Source organism: Rana temporaria, chromosome 13 (genome assembly GCF_905171775.1).
Source record: "Rana temporaria chromosome 13, aRanTem1.1, whole genome shotgun sequence".
Lineage (NCBI taxonomy): Eukaryota > Metazoa > Chordata > Amphibia > Anura > Ranidae > Rana > Rana temporaria.
In genome coordinates, this window is record NC_053501.1 from 40,351,906 (window position 1) to 40,368,778 (window position 16,873).

Here is a 16,873-nt window from a genome sequence, read left to right on the forward strand (position 1 = left end):
AAAATGATACGCACATATGCATAATTACTAAACCGCATTTTTTTTTTTTTCGATCCACTGTACCTTAGTAATCCTTTGTTACTGCCCGCTTCCTGTATATGGATTCATCGGGTAGTGTGCGGGTATTCCATCACTTCCTCGATGCCGCAATGTCTCCTGGGAGCTTTTGTCATTGTTCCCAGGAGACATTGCGGAGGTCTGCCGTGAGTTATCGTGGGATTTAGAAAGAACTTTAAGCAAGTTCTTTCTAAATCCCGCGATAACTACCTGATGAATCCATATACAGGAAGCAGCCAGTAATATAACGGATTACTAAGTTTCGCCTGCCCCTGACAGTGACTCGAGCTGGGCATCACCGCTTAGTGAAGGATTGGCTCAGGCGGCTCAGCTGCTCTAGTCCTGCAAAGGGAACTGCGTTCCTGCTGTGAAAAAAGTGCAGGGACTCCGTTCCCACGCGTTCCCGCAGGACTTGAGCCCTGCAGCCAGGCCCAAAATAAGCCCATCAAGCAGTTAAATACAGACAGTAATGTCATGTACTCTGAGGCTTTACTCAGCCTGGACTGCAAGTCTGGTCTGTGATTTAAAGAGTTCCTCTATTTTACACATGGCATGGGGGTCCATTGGTGCTAAAGCAGAATGGACAGACGGTGCTGTGACCCCCATGCCATGCCATGTGTAAAATAGAGGAACTTTTTAAAACACTGACCAGACCTGCAGTGAATCATCAAATATTATAAAGACTTTGGGCACACTCTACAGAAAACTTCAATTTACAATATAGATTAGCAAACAGTGACATACCTTGAGGAGCAGGACATGAAGAAGTCAGCCTCGGGAAGAGCAAACTGGGGATGTTATAAAATCACATTCTAATTCACTTTTATATGCAAGCAGCACCCAGTGGCAGGAAGGGAGAAGTGCACGTCTAAAGGGAAGCCAGGGGTGCTGTACATTTTAAAACACTGGGAAGGGAAGCAGTACTGTCACTGGCTGCGTGCCGCTGATGATTTTCAGCCTGGTTTGTGGGCAGCACAGGGGCTTAACGGGAGGCAGGGCCACCATCAGGAATTATGGGGCCACTTACACAGCTTCAGGCATGGGCCCCCTGGAGCAGAGAACCGGGATGGGGGGTGCTGCCGCCTGAAATTGAGAAGCAGGGGGGGGGGGGCTGCCGCAAATTTAGAAGCGGGGGGCCCTTTACAAAAAAAGAAAGAAATAAAGAAAAATATATATAAAAAAGGGGTGTAGCCATCCGGGGCCCTGGGGACCTCTGGGCCCTTTAATAAAAAGAAAAAAAGAAATTAAAAAAATATATAAAAAATATATTTTAAAAAGGGGGTTGCCATCTGGGGACCTCTGGGCCCTTTAATATTTTTTTTTTTAATAAAAATAAATTACAAAAAAAAGGGGGTTGCCATCCGGGACCTCTGGGCCCTTTAATTAAAAATATATATAAAGAAACATTTATAAAAAAAAGGGGGGGTTGCCATCCAGGGCCCTGGGGACCTCTGGGCCCTTAAATAAAAAATAAATAAAAAAAATATATAAACAAAAAAAATAAAATAAACATTTATAAAAAAGATAAAGGGTGTTTGCCACATGGGGACCTCTGAGCCCTTTAATAAAAAAAAATTATATATATATATATATATATATATATATAAAAAGAAAAAAAAAGAAATAAAATATATAAAAAAAATGTTTTTTATAAAAAAAAAAGGGGGGTTGTCATCCGGGGCCCTGGGGACCTCTGGGTCCTATAATAATAATAATAATAATAATAATAATAATAATAATAAACATTTTTATATATATATAAATATATAAATAAAAAGATTTTTTTTTTTATAAAAAAAGGGGGGTTGTCATCCGAGGCCCTGGGGAACTATGGGCCCCTGGGGACCCCCAGACCTCTAAAAAAAAATTGGCCCTTTAATAAAAAATAAAATAAAAATATATTAAAAAATTGTCCCTTTAATAAAAATATATAATTTTTTTTTATTATTTAAAAAAAATAAAAAAAATGGGGGGTTGCCATCTGGGGCCCTGGGGTCCTCCGGGCCCCTGGGGGCCTCCGGACCCCTAAAAAAAAAAAAAAAAAAAAAAAAAAAAAAAAATTTTTTTTTTTTTTTTTTCAAAGGGGGTTGCTTTGGGCCCCCAACAGTGACAGGGCCCAGGGCACCTGCCCCATTTGCCCTGCGGTAAAGACGGCCCTGGGTATACAGTAAAATAGTATTTGTTTTCCTAGCCACAAATGCATTCAATTCCAGACAATATGCATTTATGTATGTAATCAACCTTTGGCCTTATGTATGAAATAAGAAATCCGTGTTCTACTCAGAAAACCAAGGGAACAGTTTGGATTCTGCCTCCGCACTAGAGAAAGTATAATCATCTTGGAAAACAAATAAAGCTGGGAACAATGGGGCAGATCCACAAAAGAATTACGCCGGCGTATCTATTGATACGCCGCGTAATTTTAAAGTTCCCGCGTCGTATCTTTGTTTTGTATCTACAAAACAAGATACGACTGCATCTGGGATCGAAGCGACAGGCGTACATCTTAGTACGCCGTCGGATCTTGGGTGCATTTTTTCGGCGGCCGCTAGGTGGCGTTTCTGTCGAATTCCGCGTCGAGTATGCAAATTAGCTAGTTATGGCGATCCACAAACGTACGTCCGGCGCATTTTTTTACGTCGTTTGCGTTCGGCTTTTTCCGGCGTATAGTTACCCCTGCTATATGGTGGCGTACTCAATGTTAAGTATGGCCGTCGTTCCCGCCTCGCATTTTGAATTTTTAACGTCGTTTGCGCAAGCCGTTCGCGAATAGGGATTTGCGTAGAATCACGTCACCGTCGTAAGCATTGGCTTGTTCCAGTTTAATTTTGAGCATGCGCACTGGGATTCCCCCACCGACGGCGCATGCGCCGTTCCAAAAAAACGTTGTTTACGTTGGGTCACGACGTATTTACATAAAACACGCCCCCATCACATCGATTGGAATTGCGCGCCCTTACGCCGCCAAAGATACACTACACCGCCGTAACTTACGGCGCGCATTCTTTAAGGATTCGAAAAAAAAAAAAATTATGGCTGCGTAGTGTATCTGAGATACACTACGCCTGCCTAAAGATAGGCAGATCTTTGTGGATCTGGCCCAATGTCGGTTAGCTCTTTTAATTCAAAGATTTTTTTAATTTATTTGAATTTTCAATTTTTTTTTTTTTAACCACTTCCCACCCGCAGTACGTTATATGACATCCTGGGCTTTGAGTGGAGATATCTGAATGATGGCTGCAGCCATCATTCAGATATAAAAAAAAAATTCTACCTGCGATTCCCTGCACAGTAAGAACATAGCGGTAGGATAGGATGTCCCCTCTTACCACCCTCCGGTGCTTCTACCGGCTCGCCCGTGCAATCGGCAAGCCGGAGAAGGAATCCGCCAGCGGGGGAAGTTAACCATAGAGAATACTGAGGTTCAGATGGTCCCCGGCAGTCTCTATGGCTCTCTGAGGCACGGGTGCGACGTTATGACATCACGTCTGGCCTGGCAGTTAATGCTGCCACATACTTGGCTGGAAAGCCGAGATCGTTTATTTATTTTTTGATCTCTGGCTTTCCAGCCTGGAGGAGAGATGTGGGGTCTTATTGACCCCACATCTCTCCATAAAGAGGACCTGCCATGCACTATTTCTATTACAAGGCATGTTTTCATTCCTTGTAATAGGAATAAAAGTGATCACAGAACAAACAAACAAAAAAACAATACATTTTTTTTTTTTTAAAGTACTCCTGTCCTCGCATGATCGCAGGCAGAAGCAAATGCATATTTATGCCATGCCCACTTATGTAAAAGGTGTTAAATCCACACATGTGAGGCATTGCCGCAAATGTTAGAGTGAGAGCAACAATTCTGTCCCAAGATCTCCTCTAACTCTAAATAGGTAACTGTACCGAAGTTCGGCGCCACAACACGAGTGTGCGCAATTTTAACGTGTGACATGTTGGGTATCTATTTACTCGGCGTAATATCATCTTTCACATTTCCCCAAAAATTGGGCTAACTTTAGTGTTTGTTTTTTTTTTTTTTTTTTATTCATTATAATAACGTGTGACATAAAAAGTTACAACAACCACCATTTTATTCCCTGGGGTCTCTGCTTAAAAAAAAACATATTTTGGGGGTTCTGAGTAATTTTCCAGCCGAAAAATTATGATTTTTACATATAGGAGTATATTGGCCCAAATGGGAAGTGGTTAAAGAGATCACTTGAAAATGTCTAAATTGTACTGGACATGAAAAGCAGACATAGTTGTCCCTCCTCCCCCTTTACTATTTAGGTCCTCCCTCCTCCCCTACTATATAGGTCCTAAAAGGCAGAAGGGTTTTTTTTTTTTTTTTTTTTTTTTTTTTACCTGAATGCATTCTATCACATAGAGCTTTCTTTTGGTGATATTCAATCGCCACTGTTTTTTTTTTTTTTTTGCTAAACAAACAAAAAGAGACTGAAAATTTTGGAAAAAAATGTTTTTTATATTTTGCTATAAAATTTTGCAAACAGGTAATTTTTCTAATTCATTGATGGGCACTGGTGGGGCGGCACTGATGGCGCTGCACTGATAAGTGACACTGATGATGAGGCAGTGATGGGCACCTTTTAGCTGCACTGGAGGGCACCTTTTAGCACTTATTTCTTGTGGTTGAACTGGATGACTTGTGTCTTTTTTTTTCAACCTGACTAACTATGTAACTATGTGCACTAAGGGGACCAATGTCCCTCTACTAACAGAAGCTGGTTAACGGCTTTCTTCCTTTCTTCACGCTGACAGCTTGAAGAAAAAAAATCCAATAACCAGCTTCTGTTTACTTCTGCGATCAGCTGTCATTAGCTGACAGCTGATCATGTGGTAAAGGACCCGCTGTGATTGGCCATTTGCCTTGATCAGTCGAGTCAAGGCATGGCCCCCTCTGCCCCCCCTGGTGATACCACCTAGTGCCCCTACATTTAGTGCCGGAACTGCGTTCCCCCACGTTCCTGCTGAAAAAAAGCCCTGCTTTAAATGCTCTTTACTGTAAACTTGTCAGCTAGTGCTACTCCAGCATGAACCCTAATCTCCAGGCCACAAGTACCCTGTTCTCCACACTCCTTGCTCTATGTTTATTGTAACTAAACTCCTAAATCATTTAGTGTCATTTTCCTAATGTCAAGGTGTGCTTAAACCCTTCCCATCGAACATGCTGTACTTTGAAACCTTATATACTTGAATATGCGTACCTAACATATACTTATAGCAGTGTATTCAGAATTTTTTTATTTATTTTATTTATTAATGTGTTTTATTCTTAAAATAACCCATTTAAGGAAAGTTTATCATTAGCAGAAAAATGTACTGTAGACAAAGTGGAGACTTTGGTACAATTTATGTCTAATTTTGGGCTTTGTGGCACGCTTGAGTCTTTGCTCAGTTTATCCAGCTGGTTTCAGTGATTTAATGCCCTATTATTTATATAGTGGCAAACCCACAGAGACTGCCTCTATAATGTGACTTTTTACATTTGGCCAATGGAATATTTTCATTTTATTTGAGGTTTGTGGAAGAATGGTCCCGACCATTTTTCATTTGATTGATGATGTGGATCGGCTGAATTGAATGGCATTTTCTTATTGCTGTATTTAAAAAAGAATTTAAGATCTGGCTAGGTGACTATTAAATTATAAGAAACACTTTCTCACTTATCTAAAGGGTGTATTTATACCAAACAGCAGGCGGATACAGCGAACACATGCCTGCAAAGACCATTGAGGATTTTAGGGCTAAAATTCTAATTTGCAGGATGTTGGATAGAGTGTGATGTATCCTCCATTGGAGTCTGCAGGCAAATCATTAATGTGGACCTGTCCCGATCTCAAAGGTTTCTTATGCCTTGTACACACGGTCTGACTTTTGACCGTGCAAAAGTCCTCTGTGAGTCCGTTGGAAGTCCGGCGGAAAGAAAGAGAACAGATTCTGTATCTAAGGTCCATCTGACTTCTGACAAAAAAAGTCAGATGGAGACGACACACGGCCAGACTTTCCGAGGGGGAAAAAAGCCTGTCTGACTTTTTTTTTTTCTCTCGGAAAGTCCGACCATGTGTATGAGGCATAAGGTACCATTGTGCTGAAGGTTAACTCTTTCATGTTGGATCCAGGCTTGTATATGTGCAGCCTCAACATCTACTTAGTTGTAGATTAAGCCCCTCCTACTGTCATTTGTCTGTCAAATTCTAGAACTTCAGTGGAAAGTTGTACCGTGTTTCCCCGAAAATAAGACCTACCCCGAAAATAAGACCTAGCGTTATTTTCCAGGAGGGCTGCAATAAAAGCCCTACCCCGAAAATAAGCCCTAGTTTAAAATGTTTGTAACATCCTATAATCCACTCTATTACAGTAGTATATAATGTACAATGTGTGTTTTTCTGTAATATAATTGCAGGGAAAAGGGCTCCGGCGGGTCACAGAAGCGATGAACGAAGGTATTTGGCACAATTATATTACAGAAACACACACATTAAACATTATATACTACTGTAATAGAGTGGATGTTAGGATTTTACAAGCATTTTAACTCCGTTTACACTGGGGATTCCTGTCAAGCAGGGAGAGAGAGGGGGAGAAAAGACAGCACATTACATGTTAAGACCTACCCCGAAAATAAGCCCTACTGTGTCTTTTGTTGCCAAAATTAATATAAGACCCAGGCTTATTTTTGGGGAAACACGGTAGTTGTTGCATTTGCAGGTTAATAAGGGGGGGCGTCTGTGGTACCAAGGGTACTTGGATGAAGTCAAAGCTCCGTGTATAGTTTTGGGCTAGGATCCAACAGGGTCTCCATCCATATAAAGAATCTACCTAAAGACCAACACATCTACCTGCAAACACTGCAAGGTACCTGAAATTTAGTACTGTTGTCATCTTAGAAGCATCTAAGCTTACAGTTAGTTTCACTCTTAAAGTTGATTCTATGCCCTCTGCAGACCTTGAATGCCAAAGGTCAGCTCCAGCCTGGTGGGTATAACATTGCCACGTTTAAATATATTAATATGAAAGAAAATGAAAATGCTAGAAATCGAGATGAGCAGGACTTATTTCAATAAATGTTATATGGTAAGATTATTATTATTATTTCAGGTACTTGTATAGCGCTGTCAATTTACACAGCTCTTTACATATACATTGTAAATTTAAATCAGTCCCTACCCTCAAGGAGCTTACAATCTAAGGTCCCTAACTCATATTTATACATATGTTAAGGCCAATTTAGACCGAAGCCAATTAACCTACCAGCATGTCTTTGGAGTGTGGGAGGAAAATGCAGTACCCGGAGGAAACCCACGCAGGCACAGGGAGAACATGCAAACTCCAGGCAGGTAGTGCCATGGTTGGGATTTGAACCAGTGTTCCTTTTTTGGACAGCAAAGCCACCTAGAGATTGGTTTCACAGCAACATATTTGGGATGCACCGGTCAACCCTAACATGGCTACCAAGCAGCACAAGAGAGTGGGGTACTCAAGGATGTTTCTAGGATGGTGAAAGATATGCACCACCCTTGGTCACTCCAAGGAGAGAATAATGTGGTACGCCTAGCATGCCATAGAGAAGGATGGGTGTGGTCAAAATGTTCTAACCCAGATATTTAAAGTGGATGTAAAATCAATTCATAAAATTTGAGCTGAGCACATATAACTGCAGTGTTTTTGTTATCTCTCTTCAAAGAGCTAAGTCCCGTAGCTCTCTCCTGACCCGTTCCTCTGTTATCAGCCTGATGACTCCTGACAAATTCTCGGACACATCAGATAAAAGCAGCCTGACATTTCTGTCCTGGGAGGTTGCTATAAATAGATTAGCTGGGAGGTGGCCCTATTACAAAACACCGCTGAGAGTCTCTGCCTATGATAAGAGGGTGTTTCCTTTCCTCCAATCAACAATATTGGCTATCTTGGCTGTATGCCCAGACATCACACTCTGTGTTAAACAGGAAGAGAAAATTTCCTAACATGAACTGAACTTTCTAATAAATGTGAAGACAGCAGATATACATGTAAAACCTATGTAGGGAGATTTAGTTCATCTCTGTGTATCATCTGAGGCTGTTCACTTCACTGGGTGTATGGAGGGTTTACATCCACTTTAAAGATGCCTGTTTAAATATGTGTAAAGCACCAAGCACAGGTCAGGAGTATTTAATGCTTCTGAATCAAAAATGACCCCCTCATCCCAATACAATCCCACCCAACCTAGATCACAAAATGTAATTAAACAAAAATGATACCCTTCATCTAAATTGTATTTAGCAGACTTGGCATTGCATTAGCTGGTGAGTGCCAGGAGCTCTGTCCTTGTGAAAGCATGCTTCCCCCCCCCTTCTGTTTGTGAATGATGGCGCTGATACGTTCTTTTCATGCTCCGTTCCCCACTTAGCTCCTCTCAGAACTGAAGCAAATGGTCTAAGAAATTGCTTTAAAAAGTATACTCGGCTCTGTGCTACACAGTCCTCACAGGAATTTGGCAGTCTATTGACCAGGAATAGAAGGCGACAAGTTCATTTATTTATGTATAGAAAAAAAAAAAACGGGCATTAAAAGACCCCTCAAACAGCTACTGGCCATGGCAACTGTATTGCATACATGCATAGATATCTGGTGTGCTTTTCCACTGTGCACTATGCTAGTTATATCTCTTAGCACTTCTCTCCCACCCTTATTCAGTAATTGAATGATATTTGCAGTGAGTGAAGCAAACAGATAAGGGCTGCCTTCTCCCCCAGTTGTGTGCTGCATAAAGGCTTTGCAGGGATGATCTGACCAGTGCCTCCCTACTCGGCACCTTGTCCCCTTGTTTATGGGAATGCAAACTGACTAGATCTGACCAGGGGTGGATCCAGAGTCTAGTCTCAGGAGGGGCACTGCCAGAAAATAAGATGTTTTTGCAGGCAATTTATTTGGGGAATACCTGGTGTTGGCGCTTCAATCATCACGGCACCATGGTTGTTATGGTGTCGGGATGTTTGTAGCGCATTATTTCTATTATTGCATTGTTATAGAAAATGAAATCGTTCAACTCGCCGTGATGCAGAATCAGTGGGACCCCCGAGTGTGTCACTTGCCACAGTCGCCTGCCACCAGATGCAGATTGTCCACTTGCCACAAGTTGTGGATTGTCCACTTGCCACATCACCTGCCACACATTGCGGATTGTCCACTAGCCACAAATTGTGGATTGTTCACTTGCCACAAGTTGCAGATTGTCACTTGCCACGTCAACTTCCACGCGTTGCAGATGGTCCCCCTGCAATAAGTTGCAGATTGTCACTTGCCACGTCACCTGCCACACATTGCGAACTGTCCACTTGCCACAAGTTGCGGATTGTCCACTTGCCACGTCACCTGCCACACCTTGCGGATTGTCACTTTCCTGCTTAGGTGGGGAACGGGGATTGTCATTTCCTGTGTCCCGGAGTCAGGCAGTAGAGAGATGATGTAATCTCTCTGCTGCCTGCACAGTAAATGAGGGCAGAACTGCCGGGATGCAGGGTGGGCACCGGGTGGTGAGAGATATCATCTCTCTGCTCCGCCCCCGGCTGATTGGCCAGTCCACTCACCGAGCCTGCCAGCTTCCTATCTCTCTTTCACACGCCCGCCGAGCCGCCTCCGCTCGAAAGTCAGTGCGACTGTGTCAGTGTCGCGTGTACGCCGAACCAACCGCCGGCTCAACCACCACGCCGCCCGCACACTCACTCGCAACTAACCTATCGGGAGGGGCAATTGCTCCTGGATCTGCCCCTGGATCTGGCCAGTTTGCTTGTTCGCAGAATTACGAGCTTGCTGAGTTTGGGTTGAAGTTATGGCTCATTCCTACTGGGGCGCTGCCATGGACTCAAAGCAAGTTTGGGTTCATATGAGGAGGTCTCCTATTTTCTGTAAGTCACTCTATAAATGAAAAAAAGTAACTGTACTTGTATACTATTATGTACTGTCAAATGCTGCTGGGAATTCCCTATTCTGCAGCATCATACTCCTTACGCCATGCATTACCTTTTTAAATAACGCGCCTCCTCACTCTGAATATCAAGCTGTACAGTAACTATTCCACATCGCCCACACTCCATGTGCCATGCTGGCTTATTATGTATGGTGCATTTTACATCCTAATATCCAAAACTCTCATTGTCAACAATAAATTCTATTTTTTAGTGACGATGACACCGTGCAATGCATATACACCCCCCCCCCCCCCCCCGTTATATCAACTCCTTTGCCAACTTCTCATGATGACTGGAAGGCCATCTGGTAGAATTCAATGATAAATGCCTTTCAAAAAGGCATTGGTTCAAAATATTTGTTGAATTCCGGATCTCGATCGACTGTTGGTGTTTCCAATGACACAGTGGAATAAGGAGGAAGAACAGAGTTTAGAACAGAGTAGGTGCAGTTGTCTCAAGGAACCATAAAAACAAATTATTTTATTAGCCGCATGTAAAAAAGGAAAGTAAGGTTGAAATTTACTGTGGATTACTACACTAGTTCCGTTCTAAATTCATATTGGTAATTCTGTATTTAGGGGAAAGCATAGTTGTAACACAGGTATCTTCAGTGTTATAAATAAAGACAGTAGAAAATGCACACATTTTTTCATATTCCCATGTATAGATGCTTTAATGAACAAGTGTTATGGGTGCTTTTGGATACCAACCATATTGGACCGATTGCCATTCAAATAACATTGGTTCACAATGCTGGCTAACAGTACATTGACAAATGTGCTGAGCAGGATGCAGATTCACTCTGGCCAAGGAGTTGGGCAAGTGTGAAGTGATCTGGGATGGCCCAGGCAGAAAGGACAATTGGACCTCCTTCACACCTGAGCGACACTAAGCGATGCTGTTTTATTTTTATTTTTTGGAGAGCCATTTATTTTGAATAGACCTCCCACCACTACAAATACACGCCAAAGAAGAATATGTACTGTACCAATTTTTTGCCAGGCACATTTGACATTGCATGTTTTGCAGTGATTTTTGTGCATTTTGTTGCATGACAATCGTGGCAAAATCAGTGTTTGGGGGTGCCAATAACCAATTGCCAACTGCGCTATAGCCGAATGACGGCTACAGCGTGATCGTCCTGTTCTGAGAGGGAGGCTATTGACATCCTCCCAGAACTGCGCCTGCTGTAGCACACACTGGGTGAGCTCTATGCTCCCTGTGTCCTTCAGATACAGCTGATCACAGATTGGGGCAAAGAGCCAATTGCAGCAGCTCTTTACCATGTGGTCACGATGTAAACACATCTCGCGGTTATCGGCATTCTTTCCTTCCTTCCCCCGCTGTCACCGATAAGTGTGAAAGAGGGGACATCTACACTGATAATCGGGGCACTGATCATCAGTGTCCTGATGATCAGTGAAGGATCAACACTGCCCATCATTGCCACCTATCAGTTCCCATCAGTGCTGCCTATTGGTTCCCACATATAAGTGCAGCCTCATCAGTGTCTCCTCATAAGTGTCCAGGGCCGTCTTTACCATAGGACAAACAAGGGCAGCTGCCCAGGGCCCTGTCACTGTTGGGGGCCCAAAGCAACCCCCTTTGAAAAAAAAAATATATTTTTAATATATTTTTATTAAAGGGCCAATTTTTTTTTTTTAGGAGTCCCCAGGGGCCCGGAGGACCCCAGATGGCAACCCCCCTTTTTTTATTTATTTTTAAATAAAAAAAAAATATTTTTTTAATATATTTTTATTTTATTTTTTATTAAAGGGCCAATTTGTTTTTAGATGTCTGGAGGTCCCCAGGGCCCCGGATCACAACCCCCCTTTTTTTTATATAAAAAAAACTTTTTTTATATATTTCTTTATTTCTTTTATTTTTTATATATACAAAGGCATGGCAGCCCATTCAAATCAATGGGCTGCTGTGCCTGCACAAATGAGGGCTGCCAAAACACATGCATGTGAACCAGCCAGGCCCAAAATAAGCTGGAGGGGGGGCCCAAAAAAAATGTTTGCACAGGGCCCAAACCATATTAAAGACGGCCCTGTAAGTGTCCACCAGTGCCATCTCATCAGTTCCTATCAGGGCACATCAGTAAAGGAGAAAAATGTACCTGTTTGCAAAATTGTATAACAATCTTAAAAAAAAATATATATATTTTTTTTATCTTTTTTTCATTTGTTTAGCAAAAGAAAAACCAGTGGTTATCAAATACCATCAAAAGAAAGCTCTATTTTTGTGGAAAAAAAAATATAGAAATTTTGTCATTCACAGTTGGACTGGGCAGGAAGTGGGTTAAAGTGCCCAGTAGGCAAGCGGTTAAAGCGGGGGTTCACCCGTACATAAAACTTTTTCCCCTTAGATGGATGCTCGTTTTGTCTAGGGGAATCGGCTAGTTGTTGTAAAATATGAGCTGTACTTACCGTGTACGAGATGCATCTTCTCCGTCGCTTCCGGGTATGGGCTGCAGGACTGGGCATTCCTATTTTGATTGACCGTCTTCCGAGAGGCTTCCGACGGTCGCATCCATCGCGTCACGATTTTCCGAAAGAAGCCGAACGTCGGTGCGGCTTCTTTCGGCTACTAGTGACGCGATGGATGCGACCGTCGGAAGCCTCTCGGAAGACTGTCAATCAAGAAGGAACGCCCGCTCCCGAAGACCCATACCCGGAAGCGACGGAAGAAGATGCATCTCGAAAACGGGTAAGTACTGCTCATATTTTAAAACAACTAGCCGATTCCCCTAGACAAAACGAGCATCCATCTAAGGGGATTTTTTGAAAAATGTTTCTTATGGATGAACTCCCGCTTTAAGAAATAATGGCGATTCTGCCTGCGATTCCAATACACTTGGGTGTGAACGGGGCCTAAGAGACTTTTGTTGATTATGAAATTCTGCTACAAAAGGTTAAGTTAACCCTTTAAAAGCTGTGTGCATTTCTAGCAGATTAACAGGCCTTTGTCTGTATTTCTAAGGTCTCTAAAGGGGTAAAACGTGGGGAAATATTCATGTATTTGAAAGAAGTACTGTTTATAGCTTTTTTTATATTTAGTTGGCTTCATTTAGTAACTCCAACTGTTCCCATTCAAAATAATGTCCTGCTTTTCCATTAGACCTGAGTTCTTCTTTATAAGCCTTTTTTTTCCTGCCACTTAATGGAACACATATTTTGAACACGTGGATCTTCCCTTGTTCTAGGAAAAATTAAAAAAAATGTAACTTGCCATTTTCTACCACCTTTCATTTTTTTTTAAGGACTTATGCGTGCGGAAAGCCGGTCCACGCTCCATTTGAGAAAGGCTATATATCTATCAGCAGTGGAACAAATTGAGTCTGTTACTGTAGGAAACAGGGCAGAGGATTGACAGGAAACATTAACTCTAAGATTTCATAAATCGTATGCACACAACAATTAGGAATAATGAGGAATTCTTGTACATTTGGGCTGACAGGAACAGAAAAGGCTCTGTCTTTTATTTTGACCCAGTGGTGATTGCTTCAATGCCTTCCCTGCTGTAAGTAGCTGGCTCGGCAGTGCTTAGTCTGGACCGAATGGCTGAAATAAGACATTCTTGTTCCTGGCTGCCGGCTTCGGCAAATCATTGTCCCTTTTGGTTTCCCACTGGGTTTAGCTGGAACAAAGTCAATAAGCCTCTGTAAGGCTTACTTTTCAAGTTTTAATGGAAGGTTTTTTTGGCTGTGGGGAGAGTGGGAGACGGGGGCCTGACCATCGAAGTGCTCATTCTGTGGTTAAGCACACAGCGCAGTTTGTATGTGCAGGTCAGTGAGCTACAATGCGGCCTCCTGACTGAGTTCTTCATCTGCTGATTTTGACAAGTGGAAACTGTTTGTTTGGCTTTACAGCCGCCTGTCATTTTCTTTATTGAGCAAACTGCCTGTGGCGTGCAAGAAAAGAACAGTTTTGCTGTATTTTTTTCTTACTTTCCAAAAGCTATTTAAATTTGCTGATGAAGCAATAAAGCCCAACTACAAAAAAAAAATTGGGTAGATTCACACAAAATGACCTAAAATTAGGACGGCCTAGCCTAATCTTTTTAGGCAACACCGCCGTAAATTATTTCGGCTATTAGTGATTCTCAAACCACTTACCTGTTAATTTTCGGCGGCGTAGCCTAAAACGAGCGGGCGTAAGCGCGCCTAATTCAAATGACTTGTTTGGGGGCGTGTACTATGGAAATGAGGCTTGACCTCAAGTTTTTCGACGTTTTTGCGTACTGCGCATGCGCCGGGCGACTACATTTCCCAGGGCGCATTGCGGCTAAGTACGCCGTACGGCCCTATTGATTTCGACGCGGACGTAAACGACGTAACTCCCGATTCGCAGACGACTTACGCAAACGATGCTAAAAATTCGAACCTCGCAGCGGGAACGGCGGCCAAACTTAACAATAGTTAGTCCACTAGAGCATAGCTCTAAATTTAGGCGGCCTATCCCTTACGGAAACGACGTAACTCGACGGTGTAGGCCCCTCATTTACATAATCTAGGCCGGCCGCAATGTAAGCGCCACCTAGCGGTAAGCCAGAACATTGCAATCTAAGATAGGACGGCGCAAGCCGTCCTATCTTAGATATGTTAAAGTGTATCTCTGTTAGAGAATACACTTAAACATAGGTCGGCTTAGATTCAGAGTTAGGTCGGCTTATCTGTAGATAAGCCGGCCTAACTCTTTGTGAATCTACCTAAATGTTTTTATTATTGATTTTTTTTTTTTTAGCTTAAAGGAGTGTTCTGGGCAAAAAAAAAAAAATATTAAAAGCTAGCAGCTACACATACTGCAGCTGCTGGCTTTTAATAAATGGAGACTTACCTGTCCTGGTGTCCCTCGATGTTGGCATCGCAGCTGTGTTTCCCATCAGCTGTTGGGTGCTGCCGTCGCCATTGCGGGTAAGGGAACCTGGCAGTGGAGCCTTTCGGCTTCACGCCGGGAACCCTAATGCACATGCGCGAGGCCCCGCTCCTCTCTCCTATTAGCCCGGCGGCCAGGGGAGGAGGAGGGAGCTCCGCAGTGACGTCGCGGCCGGACTCCCGGAAGTGGGAAAGGATACCTGTCTTCGACAGGTATCCTGTCCCCCTGAAAAGGTGCCAATTGTGGCACCGGAGGGGGGGAGGAATCCGATGAGCGGAAGTTCCACTTTAGGGTTGAGCTCCGCTTTAACCACTTCAATACTGGGCACTTTTACCCTTTTCCTGCCCAGACTAATTTTCAGCTTTCAGTGCTCTCACACTTTTAATGACAATTGCGCGATCATGCTACACTGTACCCAAACAAAAAAAATACAAATAGAGCTTTCTGTTGATGGTATTTAATCACCACTGGGTTTTTATTTTTTGTGATATAAGCAAAAAAAGAGAAAGTTTAGAAAAAAAACACTTATTTTTTTTATTTTTTGGTTTCTATTATAAAATTGTGCAAATAAGTAATTTGTGTTCATAAACTTGGGCCAAAATTTATACCGCACATCTTTGGTAAAAAAGAACCCAAATTAGTATATATTATTTAGTCTGTGTGAATGTGATGGGCTGCAGTCAGGTACTCCCGATGGGCTGCAGTCAGGTACTCCCGATGGGCTGCAGTCAGGTACTCCCGATGGGCTGCAGTCAGGTACTCCCGATGGGCTGCAGTCAGGTACTCCCGATGGGCTGCAGTCAGGTACTCCCGATGGGCTGCAGTCAGGTACTCCTGATGGGCTGCAGTCAGGTACTCCCGATGGGCTGCAGTCAGGTACTCCCGATGGGCTGCAGTCAGGTACTCCCGATGGGCTGCAGTCAGGTACTCCTGATGGGCTGCAGTCAGGTACTCCTGATGGGCTGCAGTCAGGTACTCCTGATGGGCTGCAGTCAGGTACTCCTGATGGGCTGCAGTCAGGTACTCCTGATGGGCTGCAGAGAGGTACACCCAATGAGCTCCAGGCAGATACTCCTGGTGGGCTCCAGGCAGGTACTCCTGGTGGGCCCCAGACAGGTACTCCTGGTGGGCTCCAGACAGGTACTCCTGGTGGGCCCCAGACAGGTACTCCTGGTGGGCCCCAGACAGGTACTCCTGGTGGGCCCCAGACAGGTACTCCTGGTGGGCTCCAGACAGGTACTCCTGGTGGGCTCCAGACAGGTACTCCTGGTGGGCTCCAGACAGGTACTCCTGGTGGGCTCCAGACAGGTACTCCTGGTGGGCTCCAGACAGGTACTCCTGGTGGGCTCCAGACAGGTACTCCTGGTGGGCTCCAGACAGGTACTCCTGGTGGGCTCCAGACAGGTACTCCTGGTGGGCTCCAGACAGGTACTCCTGGTGGGCTCCAGACAGGTACTCCTGGTGGGCTCCAGACAGGTACTCCTGGTGGGCTCCAGACAGGTACTCCTGGTGGGCTCCAGACAGGTACTCCTGGTGGGCTCCAGACAGGTACTCCTGGTGGGCTCCAGACAGGTACTCCTGGTGGGCTCCAGACAGGTACTCCCGAGAGGCTCCGCGGTTTGTTTACATTTGTGATAGGCTGTGATTTGGCCACAGCCGGTCACATTTCATTGACTCTTTACCCTGATCGGGGATGAGCTGTGTCCGAGGGACATTCCTCGATGGGCGCGCAACAATCAATGTGACCAGGAGGGCATCCACCCAGAGAGAGGAGAGGTTCCGCCAGCATCATCTTGCCATAGGCCGGGCAGGAACCAGTTAAAGTAGAGCTCTGGCCTGTCAATAAAAAACTTGTGCACTTATTATATGTGCACTTATATGCACTTACAGCTGTCCCCCTGCAAGGTCTCACAAAATGCTGTAGAGCTTGCCAGTTATGCCTAATGCCATTTCCTGTGAAGGGGTGGC

At 43.8% G+C, this 16,873-nt stretch overlaps 1 protein-coding gene across 1 annotated transcript in view; it reads left to right on the plus strand.

Moving 5' to 3' along the window:
• KIAA0586 (KIAA0586 ortholog) overlaps window positions 1-16,873 on the plus strand; it is a 198,372-nt gene that overhangs the window by 106,074 nt on the left and 75,425 nt on the right.